This window comes from Salmo trutta, chromosome 9 (genome assembly GCF_901001165.1).
Source record: "Salmo trutta chromosome 9, fSalTru1.1, whole genome shotgun sequence".
Taxonomy (NCBI): Eukaryota; Metazoa; Chordata; class Actinopteri; order Salmoniformes; family Salmonidae; genus Salmo; species Salmo trutta.
Genome location: NC_042965.1, coordinates 14528972 through 14544895, shown reverse-complemented (window position 1 = coordinate 14544895; position 15924 = coordinate 14528972). Strand labels below are relative to the sequence as shown.

The 15924-nt window shown below is 44.2% G+C and overlaps 1 protein-coding gene across 9 annotated transcripts in view; it reads left to right on the top strand.

Moving 5' to 3' along the window:
- Positions 1 to 293: 293 nt before the first annotated feature.
- LOC115199975 (citron Rho-interacting kinase) overlaps positions 294 to 15924 on the top strand; it is a 63345-nt gene continuing 47714 nt past the window's right edge. For 8 of the 9 annotated variants that reach the window (XM_029762581.1, XM_029762577.1, XM_029762582.1 and 5 more), the window contains exon 1: positions 2567 to 2920. The gene's annotated coding sequence lies outside the window, so the exon portion shown is untranslated. Of the gene's footprint in view, positions 480 to 2566; positions 2921 to 15924 lie in introns of those variants that run through there. The other variant, XM_029762575.1, reaches the window with a different exon arrangement.

The window sequence follows — 15924 nt, the reverse complement described above, 5'->3', positions numbered from 1 at the left end:
TATGTAACATCTGCCTTAGTCATACAGCAGGCCTGCTCTGGTCTGACACTCTGTCTGCTTGTCAGTGTGCTGCCTGTTCGCTACAATTCAGCCAATGCAAAGGTGATTTTCCAGGCTCCAGTTATGTAAGAGTCACTTTTGATGAAGAGGCACTCACCTCCAGACTGCAGCAGTGTTCCTCTTTAAGAACTCTACCCTTACATAAACCATCACGTGTTATAGCCTGTAATGTCATTTCATTTTTGTACCAATGGAGGGCAATATTTAGTCACTGTTATCACTGCTCTTCTCTAGGAGAGCCTCAAGCATGTTCTGCACACATTGGTCACCACTCTCCCAGACTAATCATCTTAGTCCTACAGCCTTCTTACAGTCTTCCAGCCGTATTGAGCTTTGCTTACAGCTTTCATACAACTTTTGTCCTCCTGATGTCCCTGAAATTCAGCATGTCTTGAAAGAAGTCTGTGATTGTTATAAAGGTGAGTGGAATATAAGATTTCATTGATTGTGCTTTGTGCAGTGTCATTTTCCCTGGATTAAGAATTCCCCTCTGTACTCTAGCAACAGAGAAATTCAGTCTGAAGGATCATTTATACATGCTCAGTGAATTGTGATGAAACTCTCATTATTCTCCCTCCTTCGATATTAAGCTGTGATTGGCCTAAGGTATGTACAATACCTTGTTGCTAGGTAACATCAGCAAAAAGCCTCCGCAAAAGCCTCTACCCATCCTCATATTCTCTCTATGAAACCAGAACCAATTTCATATTGATGTGTTTTGGAGAGGAGTGTAATCCAAGATCTGCCGACAAATGTTGACAATTGTCCTAACCTAATTAGCTAACTTTATTATACTGTACATGTATACCATTGCATGCATTTATCTCTATTAAATGGCACAAAATTGCATAATTTTACAGAAAATGATGTGATGTGTTTGAATTGTAACAGTTTGTAACAGTTTTTTGTCTTTTGTTAGGTTGAATGGTCTTTTAGAGAGATGTCATCAGGAGGCAGATTGTCAGGTTTTAGCTGCAGTTAGCTCAGATGGAAGTGGAGATACAGCAGTAAGGCTATTGATCATGTCCCTCTGGCAACACACTGCATTACGCAATGCTTTTGAGCCAAAAGCGGGTTCTATTTCTAAATCCTAACAATTAGTTGCACTTCAAAGGATCTCAAGAGATGTTTAGAGAACACTGATTGGTTCTGCAGGTCTATGTATACAATGCACGCACAAACATCAAATGGCATAACATGGTATTCCTTAGGGGATAGTACTGTACAGTATTTTGGTTTTCAGCCTAGTCCAAAGACAAATGTACTGTTTTCATAGACATAGAGCATGACCTCATGCTGTAATAGCAGAAGTCCGCTCCGAGAAATCAGTAATTGAGGATTCTTACTGGATTTGCTTTCTTGCAGGCCCAGATTTCTGTTCAGATTGAGACGGCTGCTTGTCTGAATCACTGGGAGTCTGAAACAATTATATTCTCGGCTCATAAGACAAAGCATGCCTCCAATGTTTGGCTTTCATCTGAGCTGAGTAAACACTCAACAGAAACAAAGTCAAAGTCATTGCTGTGGTTTGTTTGCTGGTCCATTTTCCCCACTCATGCGTGATACAAGTTTATAGCCTACTTATTGCCTGCTATGCTCCACATCCAATTTGATTTGAAAAGATTATTTCAAACAATTCTTCACTTTAAGATCTAAAATCAGTGAATGATTGCATACAATCATAACAGCAATAGTAGCCCACAATATGAATGCCGAGTTGTGTTCTGGTGGTTGACAGGGCCATAACAACCATTGATTGGTTACCTGAACTTGCCAAGCTGTTTCATATCTCTACTGCTGTGATGGAGTTTTGCTTACCAGGACAGGTCTTGCCATCTGTTCCCAAGCGGGGACCTCAGAGGCCCCAGTGCGATATCTGTTGTGTGTGTGTGTGTGCATGTGTGTGTGTGCGCTTCTGCTCACATGTGCGTGTATGTGTCCGTTTGGCTAAACTCAGCATTGATACAATGACAGAAAGGCCAACCTGCCTGACTGTAACATCGGGATCATCTTTTTGTGATGGATTTGCTTCCTCACTGACTTCTCTGGAATTACTAATACAGCTCAAACACATGTTGAAACAGCTTGGCATTGAAGTGTATTCATGTATTTATCATTGGAGTTGATTTGGAGCAGATGTGGACAGGTGTAGCTTTAACTTTTTTTTATTGCAAGGAAACAGTCTTATCAGTTACAGGACCACTGTGCCTTCCACTAAATTGGACATCTGATAGCAGTGCAGTGTGATAGGAGAGACTGCGTTATGTAACAGATCACTGGGTTTGATGTCTGAGAAGAACTGGGGTCTCTGTGGAGTGGTTGTTACTGAAATGCATGTGTTATGCGGGAGAGAACACAGTTTCGGCAGTGACTCAGGCTGCATGTATTACAGTGATTAGCGTAATCTATTGAAGTGTGGGGAGAAGGAGAGAGAGAGAGAGAGAGAGAGAGAGAGAGAGGGTGAGCAAGAGAGAGAGAAAAAAATAGAGAGTGAGGAAGCGAGATTTTCCCTGCGTGTCTATGCGATTGTGTTTTCACTGATCTACTGCATTTCTCTTCAATGCAGTTTCCCTCTCTCCTCCATTCCCTCCCTCTCTCCTTCACTCTATCTCTCTGTGTGCTAATCTTCCCTCGCTCTCACTGCTCACATCTTTCTCTCCTGCCAAAGCTCTTCTCTCCCTTTCGTTTGGCTCTACTCTCTACAGTGAAGATGACATCCCCAGTTTTGATGAATCAGCGAGTCCCTCGTACTGGCCGGTGGCTGCCCAGCAAGACCCCACATGATCGGGCTTTCTGGGTGAGGATGTGCCCCCTCTAAGGTGGTTCTCAGCAAGGCACCGACAGCACCGGCCAGGTCTGAGTAAGTACTGCTCTGAAGGAATCTTTCACTAATAACAGGGTGGGATTGATTGCACTGACAGAGTAACAACAAGGAATGTGTGTAACAACAAGACTGTGTGTGCAGAACCTCTAAACTGCCTCGACACACTGCAACTGATCTGCCTTTGTTTGCCCACCTCAGCATGCTGTTCAAATGGATTGATTTGTGGTTCTGCTATTGTCAGGGGAGTTTCAGTCAGATGTGATAGAGGTATAGCACAGGTGCCTGATGCATCAGTGGTAGAGCAGAGTCTTCTATTGTCACGACTCTGAGATGCTGTGTTAGCATTAAATGGTTGTCTTTGTTTACCCATCCTCTTCAGGCAACGGTGTGCATTAGCATCTCCCCTCTCGTAGCATCTCTGTCTCTTCTCAGCAGATCTCCATCAACTTCTTAGGGGAATCACAGCTCTCACATTCTGACTTCTCTCTCTGCTTTGATGTGCTGCTTCAAAGGATTCTGAAAATATCAGTGTTTAAACTCACTTTTTTCCTGATGGCTTTCTTTTGCCTAGAATTTGAGGAAGTAGGAAGTTCATGTTGGAAAACAGAATCTAGGCACTGTGTGTTTATTGTTATATCGAAGCTTGGTAGAACAAAGAATCATCTCTATTGGGAGTTTGATCGTGAATCACATGAACTGTTCGCTACAAATTGAGATCGTTGCCATTGATAAGGCACTTGGTGAGTTATTGTTAGGGAAATGTGTGCGTAGGAAGGCCTGTGTGGCCAAAAATAGATTCTGTAACAAGAAAAGAAGTGCTGAAATGTCTGAAATGATCAATCAAGTCTATGTTGAGAGTCTATGTTCCATATTTCTATGGAAACAGTTATTTCACCTCTGTCTCTATCTCTCCCCTCCCTCAGCTACCTCTTGTTCCTTTATCTGGCCAACATTCAATTAGACTACAATACATACATACATATTAATGATAGTTAAGTAATACATGTTGATATTTATGTCTTTAGTCTTGTCACAATATCCCTCACACCCCCGTTGTTTTAAAGTAATCATCATTAAAAATGTATGATGATTACTAGGAAATATCTGCCTTTCCCCTTGTCTGACACTGAGATAGCTCATGAAGGAATAATACTGTATATCTTACTTAGATACACTGGACGTGTAAAGATTTTCAATGTACTAAGTTCCATTCAAAGACAGAGAAGTGGTTTGTGTAGGGTCTAACTAGGGACAGATATAGTTGGCTTTATTAGTGTTCCCAATGGGGCACAGAGGGCTATGTGGAGTGGACTGAGTAAGGGGCATATCCATACTCTTAGAAAAAAAGGGTTCTACAAAAAGGGTTCTACAAAAAAAGGATTCTACAAAAGGGTTCTACAGAGAGTTCTACATGGAACCCAAAAAGGGTTCTACCTGGAACCAAAAATGGTCCTCCTATGGGGAAAGCCAAAAGAACTCTTTTGGAACCCTTTTTCTAAGAGTGTACATATTTAGTAAAGTACACTACATGGCCAACAGTATGGCATCTGCTCGTCAAACATCTCATTCCAAAATCATGAGCATTAATATGGAGCTGGACACCCCTTTTCTGCTAACAGAAACTACTCTTCTGGGAAGGCTTTCCACGAGATGTTGGAACATTTCTGCAGGGACTTGCTTCCATTCAGCCACAAGAGCATTAGTGAGGTTGGGCACTGATGTTGGCCGTTTAGGCCTGGCTCGCAGTCGGTGTTCCAATTCATCCCAAAGGTGTTCGATGAGGTTGAGGTCAGGGCTCTGTGTAGGCCAGTCAAGTTCTTCAACACTGACCTCAACAAACTATTTCTGTATGGACCTCCCTTTGTGCACGGGGGCATTGTCTTGCTGAAATAGGAAAGGGCCTTCCCCAAACTGCTGCCACAAAGTTGGAAGTACTTAATCGTCTAGAACGTCATTGTATGCTGTATCATAAAAATGTCCCTTCGCTGGAACTAAGAGGCCTAGCTCAAACCATGAAAAACAGCCCCAGACCATTATTCCTCCTCCACCAAACTTTACAGTTAGAACTATGCATTCGGGCAGGTAGCGTGCTCCTGGCATCCACCATACCCAGATTCATCCATCGGACTGCCAGATGGTGAAGCATGATTCATCACTCGAGAGAACGCATTTCCACTGTTCCAGAACGCTTGGCACTGCGCATGGTGATCATAGGCTTGTGTGCGGTTGCTCGGCCATGGAAACCCATTTCATGAAGCTCCTGATGAACAGTTCTTGTGCTGACGTTGCTTCCAGAGGCAGTTTGGAACTCGGTAGTGAGTGTTGCAACCGAGGACAGATGATTTTTACACGTCGTTGCGCTTCAGCACTCGCCGGTCCCGTTTTGTGAGCTTGTGTGGCCTATCGCTTTGCGGCTGAGCCGTTATTGTTCCTAGACATTTCCACTTCACAATAACAGCCCTTACAGTTTACCGGGGCAGCTCTAGCAGGGCAGAAATGTGATGGCTGACTTGTTGGAAAGGTGGCATCCTATGACTGTGCCATGTTGAAAGTCACTGAGCTGTTCAGTACGGACCATTCTACTGCAAATGTTTGTCTATGGAAATTGCATGGCTGTGTGCTCGATTTTACACACCTATCAGCAACGGGAGTGGCTGAAATAGCAGAATCCACTAATGCGTGTCCACATACTTTTGGCAATGTAGTGTATATTAGAATATTAGTACTATATTAGGGAGTATCCATATGATTACATAAGTGTAAGGCAAGGGGAATTGGCAAGAGAGGAATTTGTTCATTTGCACTTGTGTTCACCTGTAGACAGGAGGCGGCACAGAACAGTGTGAAATGTGACTCGGTGAAAGAGAAAGGGCTGAAGGCGGCGAGCAGATACGGTCAGGTGGTGTAGCTGCACTCTAGCGCAAATCCATGCATGTTAATGTGAGTCGTGATGAGAGGAGAGCTCTGCTCCTGTAGCTCTCCCGTACCCTCAAGTGTCATTTCTAAAAGCCGCCTTATTTCTTCTGTGATCCTCTTTGTGGGATTTCTCCACATCTAGGAGTTCCTTTGTAAAGAGTCTAAGGTACAACTGATTGTACCCATGTGGCATCAGGTTCACTGAGTTGCTGTTGTCATGACCAGGGACTTGGCTATAGAAAACCATCCCTGTCCATTTTAGGGTTTAGGGATTGGACCTGATAGGTCTAGATAGGGGAACTAGAACTGGGAGCTTGACAGAATCTGTGCTTCTGCCAAAATGAAGGAACACCAACATAAAGTGTCGTAATAGGGCGTTGGGCCACCACGAGCTTCCAGAACAGCTTCAGTGCGTCTTGGCATTGATCTGGAACTCTATTGGAGGGATGTGACACCATTTTTCCATTAGAAATTCCATAATTTGGTGTTTTGTTGATGGTGTTAAGAACGCTGTCTCAGGTGCTACTCCTGAATCTCTTATAAGTGTTCAGTTGGGTTGAGATCTGGTGACTGAGACGCACGCACACACACACACACACACAAAACCCCCTATGCTCCTTTGAGACCTCTCTTTCAAAGTCACAGAGATCTTTTCTTCTAGTCATTGTAGCCAGAATAATAGGTAACTGGACATATTTATACATGACCCTAAGCATGAAGGAACCACACCTGTGTGGAAGCACCTGTTTCTAATATACTTTGTATCCCTACTTTATTTAGGCAGTTACCTGTACATTTGCAACAGGTTAGTGATTCACTGCCACCTACAGCCCATATTTTACAGCAGTCCCAGTAGCTGCTGGTCATCCTGCAGTCTGAATGTAGAGCAACACCATGACTTCTCTCTCCTCCTCTGCAACAGGACTGACTCATGCTACACATTATTCAACCCACAGAAAACATCTCAGAGAGTTGATCTAGCTGCAGATCTCAAATTCTCCACTATGTGTTTTCACTTTGCTGTTAATAAGCTCTTATCGCTCCAACTAAATGAATAGAGAGCATCTGGTTATCTGACTGGCTAGGCACCAACTTTATTGTAATAGAGTCAAGCTGAGGTTGAAGCCCTACCAGCTCAACAACTGCCCAACAAAATGATGTATAACCACGGGAGAACTAATGCAGTTCTCTTCCACTATCTGACCAGAGAGTATGTGAGAAAAGCTTCTTCAGTGCTAGAAATCATCCAAAACATGTAAAACCCTTGTAAAATAGTTTGCATTTATTTGATCAAGCAGACTTTAAAGGGTAGGCATGCAGATCCCTCTTGTCAAAAGTATTTCTTCATACAGAGTAACAGGTTCTTTCAGGAGGAGCGCTCGAACGGCTTCATCATTGCTGAAAAGACCCTGATTATCAAGGAGCGGTTTTTTGATAGGCTGAGAGATGAACCGAGAAACCTCTCCAACTGGAGATTCAGCACCATGATCCCCAATGTGGGGGGCTAGAAACACAAGCGAAAGGGGTGGGTTTAGGGATGAGAGAGAGATAAATATAATAACTTCATGAATAACAAATATAAAACAATGACAGTTCTATAAGTTTACTAGACCTACTCTATGTTTCTACCACACCTAAACAAACATTCAAGCTATAGCAGAGCTTTAAAACATCCTTACCTATGCAGTAGAGGGAATCTCAGTCTGGTCCTGGAGTGAATGGCTGTCATTTTGTTTCCTCTCTTGGAACGCTAAAAGAGAAAGGTAAAGAAATTGTAAATAAAATCTTCTGAATGCAACGCAACAATATAGTGAGGAATAAAACATATTTATCTCATGTATTTATCTCATCATAGCCACATCAATGACACCAGCCCTTAACTGGAACATAAAGCAACTGCTTAATATCTCCTATACCTTATTGTTGATCCTGAGTTTGGTCATTGAGAAGCAAAGGAAGCTCCTTCTTGCTTTCTGCTCATTCCCACTCTCTGTCTCAGCCTGGTCTGCTGGGCTTGTGGCAGTAGATGCTGGTCTTGATGGCTCCTTGCATCCCTGCACCAGCTGCTGGACAATGATTTTACCAGGACTCAAATTCAGAATCCTGGGAGGCCATAGTGGCTTGGAGGGCGTTATAAGAGCCAAACGCATCCAGGAGGTTTTTATGTACACCTCTGAACACCGTGTGGATGTGCAGGTCTTGAGGGTGCGCCTGTGTCCTTGAGAATCCAGATGCAGCACAGAACTCAGACAGAACTTGTCTGATGAGCTGCTGAAATATTGCTGTCATGTCTACTGCCTGTTGGGAAGGTCCATCTAGGGCTGAGGTACCGATCTTCGGTAGCAACCTTATCACCAGTATTGTGACCAAACAGATAAAATCCTCTTTGCCGGAGTCCATCAAGGACTGCAGAGGGAATGCAGTAGCACTGCTGATGTCTGAAGTGATGAATAACTCCCTCAGATGGCCAGAGCTGCTAGGGTAGCACACCTCTTTCTCTTCCATGTCAATCCCAACTCCCTTTGTTACCAAAGATGTTCCCTTGCTGGTGCAAGAGGGAGTGACCTAGAGGCCGGAGAGGGAGTACACATGAGTTCCCCCTCCCCGACGCACGGCTCCAGCCGCAGGACGCTGACCAAAGGGACGATCCCGGGGATCAGGAGCGGATCGGTCAATCTGCTGATGCGCGGGAACCTGTCGCCGGCTGGGGCGTGGGAACCTGACAGACTGGCTGAGGCAGGGGGGCCTGGCGATCCAGCTGAGGCATGAGAGCCTGACGAGCCGGTGGAAGCAGGGAAGCCTGGCGATCCGGCGAAGGCAAGAAAGCCCGACAAGCCGGCTGAGGCAGTGGAGCCTGGCGATCCGGCTGAGGCATGAGAGCCTGACAAGCCGGCGGAGGCAGGGGAGTCTGGCGATCTGTCTGAGGCATAACAGCCTGTAGCGGCTCCCGGACCCGACGTCATTCCCACCGAAACCAAAAATAAATAAATAAAATAACTCCCTGATGCTTCCCTTAGGTGAGGTGTTATTCTGTAACGAATGCACTGAGAGTTGGGAAGAAAGTACAGGGAGTGAGTGTTTAATAAATAAACGGAACAGAAATCAAGGAACACGAACAACGCACTGACATGGAACAGAGTAAATAACACCTCAGCAAAGGGAAGCATCAGGGAGTGTTTTATGTTTTTGTGTTGGAGGTGACGTCGGTCTAGGTTCTGCTGCCGGAGCAACCGAGGATGCCTCAGCCGGCTCATCAGGCTTTCAAGCCTCAGCCGGTACCACAGGGTCTCAAGACTCGGTTGGCGGGTCAAGCGTCTGTTGCTGAGTCTACCGAGGATGCCTCATCTAGCTCGTCAGGCTTTCATGCCTTAGCTAGCTCGTCAGGTTCTCAAGACTCAGTGGGCTTGGCAGGCTCCCATGCCACAGCTGGCTCGCCAGGCTCCGGCTTTTCAAGCTGATCGTCAGGTTCCTGTGCCTTGGTGGAGGCGACTGGTCCGCTCCTGATCCCCAGGATCGTCCCTTTGGTCAGCATCCTGCGGCTGGAGTCGCGTGTCGGTGAGAGGGGGTACTGTTTCGTCTGCTCCTTCATCGGCGCTCTAGGTCGCCGGGCTCCCACGCCCCAGCCGACTCGACAGGTTCCCGCGCTTCAGTAAAGGTGACCGGTCTGCTCCTGATCCCCGGGATCGTCCCCTTTTGTTGGCGTTCTGCGGCTGAAGCCGCGCATCAGGGAGGGGCACTGTCACGTATACTCCCTCTCCGGCCTCTAGGTCACCAGGCTGCTGATCATTTCGCACACCTGTCACCATCGTCACGCGCACCAGCGCTTCATGATACTCACCAGGACTCCATCACCTCCTTGATTATCTTCCCTATATCTGTCACTCCCCTTGGTTCTTTCCTCAGGTGTTATTGACTCTGTTCCATGTCAGTGCATTGTTCGTGTTCCTTGTTTTCTGTTCCATTTATTTATTAAACACTCACTTCCTGTACTTGCTTACCGACTCTCAGCGCATTCGTTACACCAACAATTTACTCTCCACTTTTGATAACTCTGACTGCTCATCTTCTTGGTCAAATCCAATAGGGTGTTGAAGTCCTGGCATCCAGCACATCGTCAGTCACAGGGTCAATGAGGGGCTCGATAAACCCTATCCACTCTGGCTCAGACGTTTGGCTCTGTAGCTCAGCCAGGATCTGCACCGAGGCTACTCGAATTGCCTCCCTTCCTGCTGCTATATCCTGACTTTCCAAAGGGGGGCAACTACCAGGGCTGGCCTGAATGGCCACTGAGAGGCCAGAGTTAAGCTGGTGTACACCTCCCCCGCGATAGCACAGCTCAGCTGAGAGGAGCTGGAGGAGGCGAGGTTGGAGTGGCCCTTAGACAAGGACATCAGGAGGCTTTCCTCTGTTACTCCAAAGAGAGCCGTCAGAGGCTCCTCTATATGGAGAGCCTCTCCAGTTGCATGCAAGCTCTGTAACCAGGTCTGTCATCTTGAAGATACACACACAAACATCACTGATGCCATGCATAGAATCCCAAAACCAATTTTTTAACATGATTATGATGTTTTTACGACATCAGATTTGGATTATTTCTGAAAGGCATGTACTGTACCCGATCTATATATTCATAGTCTACTCTATAATGGCTTACCCAAGACCCGCCCCCTCTGGGGCAACATTTTTTTATCAGAACATAAAAATACAAGGTGTGATTTCCAATTGATGATAGGTATGGGTCAGGGATAAACGGAATCAATACGTTGAAATATTGCTGTGAACATACCTCTTAGGGGAGTAGCATGGTGGTTTGGTTCTGCCAACATATTTTTCGTGGCACCCTGCCCTGCCATTCCTCCTTTCCTTGGTCCAGTAGTTCATATCACTGATCAGCAGCCTTTTCTCCCACTCATCCAGACTGTCCAAGGAGTCCTTAGACCCTGTCAGAGAGCACTGGGATTCTGGGGAGGTCGTCCCACTCCTCAGGTTCACCCCCATGATACGAGCCAGCACTGGTAACAGAATGCGGAGGGCCGTCTGGGTCACAACCTTAACAATCTTCAGACACATCATGGAGAGCTGCTCAAACGTCAGCTATGGCCAACAGAGTAATATTAAATCAAGTTATTTCATGACACATTCTCCTAAATAGTGCATTACTTTTGACCAGATCCTTATGTGGAGACTGCAGAGACTTACGTTATTCTTCATGCCATGCTGAATCACTATCCAATGATTAAGCCATTAAGTACAGGAGACATTTTGTTCTTGATTTAGGGATAGAGATAGGGGTATGGTTAAGGTCGTGGTTGAAATCACATTTGTAGTTAGAAGGCACATTATGACTGCAAATTCAGAGTTGTATGTGAGGTTGGAGAAAGACATGGGACTTACTCATTAGTTAGACTACTCAGGAAGGAGGAGGACTGGGGCACAGCTTGTCCCAATATTGAGAGAAGGCATTAGAGTCCTCTGAGGCTCCTTCTCCAGCTGCTCAATGTTAGATTCCCTGTCCTGGAAACTACACCTGGGTGCATTAGAAGACCCTGGGAAACCACAAAGAGAAATCTGAAGTTGAATCATAACTTTATTTCTCATTTTCGTTCACCGATACTGATTTGATTGCACTGGACAGGTGAAAGCATATCTCTCTGTGGTCCTCCACAATATGTGACTCACCACCTCGATTCGGTGTTATGTAGTAACATTTTAAATTGTGTTTTTTTACATTGGATAAAAGTAGAGACTCAGAGATAGAAAATGGTATATCCAGTGGCGACTTTAGCACGGGGCAAACAAAAAAAAGCATTTTGGGGATGCATGCAAGCAAAGCCACTACACAACACAACACAACACTAAACAATACATGAATTGCACTATAACGGTGTCAAACGGTGCCCACAAGCTGTTAGGGCCTACATAAAGCTGTCCCAACAGCAGTCCCAACAGCAGTCCCAACACCTTACCACTGCTACACCTCAGCGGAGCCTTGTCTGGCAGCGAAACAGTTCATTCAGCCTCATTTACTGCCTTTTAAAAAGACATAACTGACAATTGAGATGTACAAACTATGGCATAAAGGGACAACAAGCAACACAAACATAGACGCAGACACATGCACACACATACATGATAACATACAAACACACACATACAAATGGATTTTGTGTTGTAGATATGTGGTAGGGAAGTAGGGGCCTGAGGGCACACACTTCACGTGTTGTGAAATCTGTTATGAATGTTTTGTAATGTTTTTAAAATTGTATAACTGCCTTAATTTTGCCGGACCCCAGGAAGAGCAGCTGCTGCCTTGGCACATCCATAATAAATACAAATACAAGCGAATAAGAGGCAATCCGTAATTTTGATTAAGATATTAATAAGCAAGCTAGGACGGACATACTCAATATAACTATTTGTTCAGCACTTTTGAAATGTACAGTGACAGAATTCAGAACATGGGCCATTCTTAGTGTTCTCCCTGTACAGGACCGTAGGATACATAAAGGGGACATATAAGCAGACAATGAAAGCTCTTACAATATTAAATTATTACATTTCTCTGAAACAAGTTATAGGCTACATGTGCACCAACAAGTCAGACCAGTAGGCGAAATTAAGAGGGGAAAATAGACCAAATTATTAGGGTGAGGCACATGGGCTACTAACAGTTTACTACACAACATACACTTAGTATTACTTTCTTAGCTACAGTATACATACACTTGAAGTCGGAAGTTTACATACACCTTAGCCAAATACATTTAAACTCAGTTTTTTGCAATTCCTGACATTTAATCCTAGTAAAAATTCCCTGTCTTAGGTCAGTTAGGATCACCATTTTATTTTAAGAATGTGACATGTCAGAATAATATTAGAGAGAATGATTTATTTCAGCTTTTATTTTTTTCATCACATTCCCAGTGGGTCAGAAGTTTACATACACTCAATTAGTATTTGGTAGCATTGCCTTTAAATTGTTTAACTTGGGTCAAATGTATCAGGTAGCCTTCCACAAGCTTCCCACAATAAGTTGGATGAATTTTGGCCCATTCCTCTTGACAGAGCTGGTGTAACTGAGTCAGGTTTGTAGGCCTCCTTGCTCGCACATGCTTTTTCAGTTCTGCCCACAAATTTTCTATTGGATTGAGGTCAGAGCTTTGATGGCCACTCCAATACCTTGACCTTGTTGTCCTTAAGTCATTTTGCCACAACTTTGGAAGTATGCTTGGGGTCATTGTCCATTTGGAAGACCCATTTGCGACCAAGCTTTAACTTCCTGACTGATGTCTTGAGATGTTGCTTCAATATATTCACATAATTTTCCTCCCTCATGATATCGTCTATTTTGTGAAGTGCACCAGTCCCTCCTGCAGCAAAGCACCCCCATAGCATGATGCTGCCACCCCCGTGCTTCACGGTTGGGATGGTGTTCTTCGGCTTGCAAGCCTCCTCCTTTTTCCTCCAAACATAACGATGGTCATTATGGCCAAACAGTTCTATTTTTGTTTCATCAGACCAGAGGACATTTCTCCAAAAAGTACAATCTTTGTCCCCATGTGCAGTTGCAAACCGTAGGCTGGCTTTTTTATGGCGGTTTTGGAGCCGTGGCTTCTTCATTGCTGAGAGGCCTTTCAAGTTATGTTGATATAGGACTCATTTTACTGTGGATATAGATACTTCTCCTCCAGCATCTTCACAAGGTCCTTTGCTGTTGTTCTGGGATTGATTTGCACTTTACTCACCAAAGTATGTTCATCTCTAGGAGACAGAAAGCGTCTCCTTCCTGAGCGGTATGACGGCTGCGTGGTCCCATGGTGTTTATACTTACGTACTATTGTTTGTACAGATGAACGTGGTACCTTCAGGCGTTTGGAAATTGCTCCCAAGGATGAACCAGACTTGTGGAGGTCTACAGCTTTTTTTCTGAGGTCTTGGCTGATTTCTTTTGATTTTCCCATGATGTCAAGCAGAGGCACTGAGTTATGAAGGTAGGCCTTGAAAAACCTCCAATTAACTCAAATGTCACAAGCATTTCGCTACACTTGCATTAACATCTGCTAACCACGTGTATGTGACAAATCAAATTTGATTTGATTTGAAATGATGTCAATTAGTCTATCAGAAGCTTCTAAAGCCATGACATCATTTTCTGTAATTTTCCAAGCTGTTTAAAGGCACAGTCAACTTAGTGTATGTAAACTTCTGACCCACTGGAATTGTGATACAGTGAATTATAAGTGAAATAATCTGTCTGTAAACAATTGTTGGAAAAATTACTTGTGTCATGCACAAAGTAGATGTCCTAACCGACTTGCCAAAATTATAGTTTGTTAACAAGTGGTTGAAAAATGAGTTTTAGGGACTCCAACCTAAGTGTATGTAAACTTCTGACTTCAACTGTATCTCCCTGGCATATTACATTATTTACGAGCAGCATACAAGACATGTTTGGACTCAACTTGTTATGCTGTGCTCACTTGAACAGGAAGGTGGCGCGACTGATAAGGGAGTTATTGGTTTAAAGGTAAACGATTAAAGAATCCACCCTGAAACGTAACTAATTAGTAATTAGTAGTTATGTAGCATGTATAATGAATAATTAAAGTACTAAACGTAAGTCCCATAAGGTCTAGTAGAGATCCGGGAGGAAGAGAAATGTATGTGTGTATGAGTGTGCCTAAGTAAATAGCAAGAACAATTAGACTGTGTTTGACCCGACCTAGCGAGAACTTAGTGAAGAAAGAGAGTAACTTTCAAGGTTCCTCTAATCTCGGGGGAAAGGAACAGACAGCGCTGGGTAGTGATTAACAGTGGTGGGAAGTCCAGGGAGGGATACTATTCACCTACTGTTCGTGTGTATGTATGTGTGTAGGACATCTACTGTTTGTGTGGAGGTATGTGCGTAAGTAGGGAGTGAGCATAAAATGAATGTCTTTGTATTATGGACTTCAGAACGTTCTCTGAATAAACTGTACAAACCTTTTGCAGAAGCTGAGTCTTTGCCTAATTATTCTTAACCCAGTGTCTTACAAACCTTGGGGATTAGTCAAAGCTTATTGATTGTTAGTTATTATCATTGGGATTGAAAATTCTTCTGACAGCGACGATCCTTCGTGGGCAAAATTTGTCACCAAACTGTCATCAAAGTCTGGCATTCTCTGGATTTATGGTGCTCTCAAGACAACTGGGAACTTGGAAAAAAACAGGGTTGAATCATGATGACGTCAGTGATCTTCAGACCATAGCTCTAGAAAGAGGCCCGAGTTCCCAACTTCCAATTCCGAGTTGGATGACCGTTCGAAGCGTTTTTTTCCCAGTCGGAGCTAGTTTTTTCCTGAGTTCCCAGTTGTCTTGAACTCACTGAAGTCAGATTTCCCAATTCTGAGTTAACAGTTTATTTGACCGCGGTAGAAATCATTCTGGATTGACAGCATAGCCAATGTTGAAATGTATAATTTTAAGCTTGGAAAAGAGACCCTTAAACCCAGACTTGGGACCACACAGCCACTCCATTGAATAGCAGGCTATTCATATGACAAGGGTTAATAAGGATTTGCCAGTAGATTGTCGACTTGATTCATGATGATAACTGCTAGCTAAGATTTTGAAGGTATGATGTTGACATGATCAGTCCAATCAAAGCTACTGTAGATAAAATGTGATTTGACATCATTTTATCTGTGGCCAATGACCTTGAGCCTTCTTGGATGGGCACTTCTAATGTAACTCTATGGCAGAACCCAAGGGGCTTGAGTTTTCAAGCTCTACCCTTAGATTTTGTGGTGACGTAGTGTCCCCATGAGTGACAGAACACTGAGCCAATTACGGCTCAAAACTGAAACCGCGAACCACCGCATTTAGCCACGGCAAGGTGACTGGGAATATGGCTGAATACAAATAGTGTAGTTATTCCCTTGGTAAGGCAATCAAACAGGCAAAATGTCAGTACAGAGACAAAGTGGAGTCGCAATTCAATGGCTCAGACGCAGGGTCTACAGACAATCATGGATTACAAAGGGAAAACCAGCCACGTCACGGACACCAACGTATTGCTCCCAGACAAGCTAAACACCTTCTTCGCTCGTTTTGAGTATAACACAGTACCACCAACGCGGCTGCTC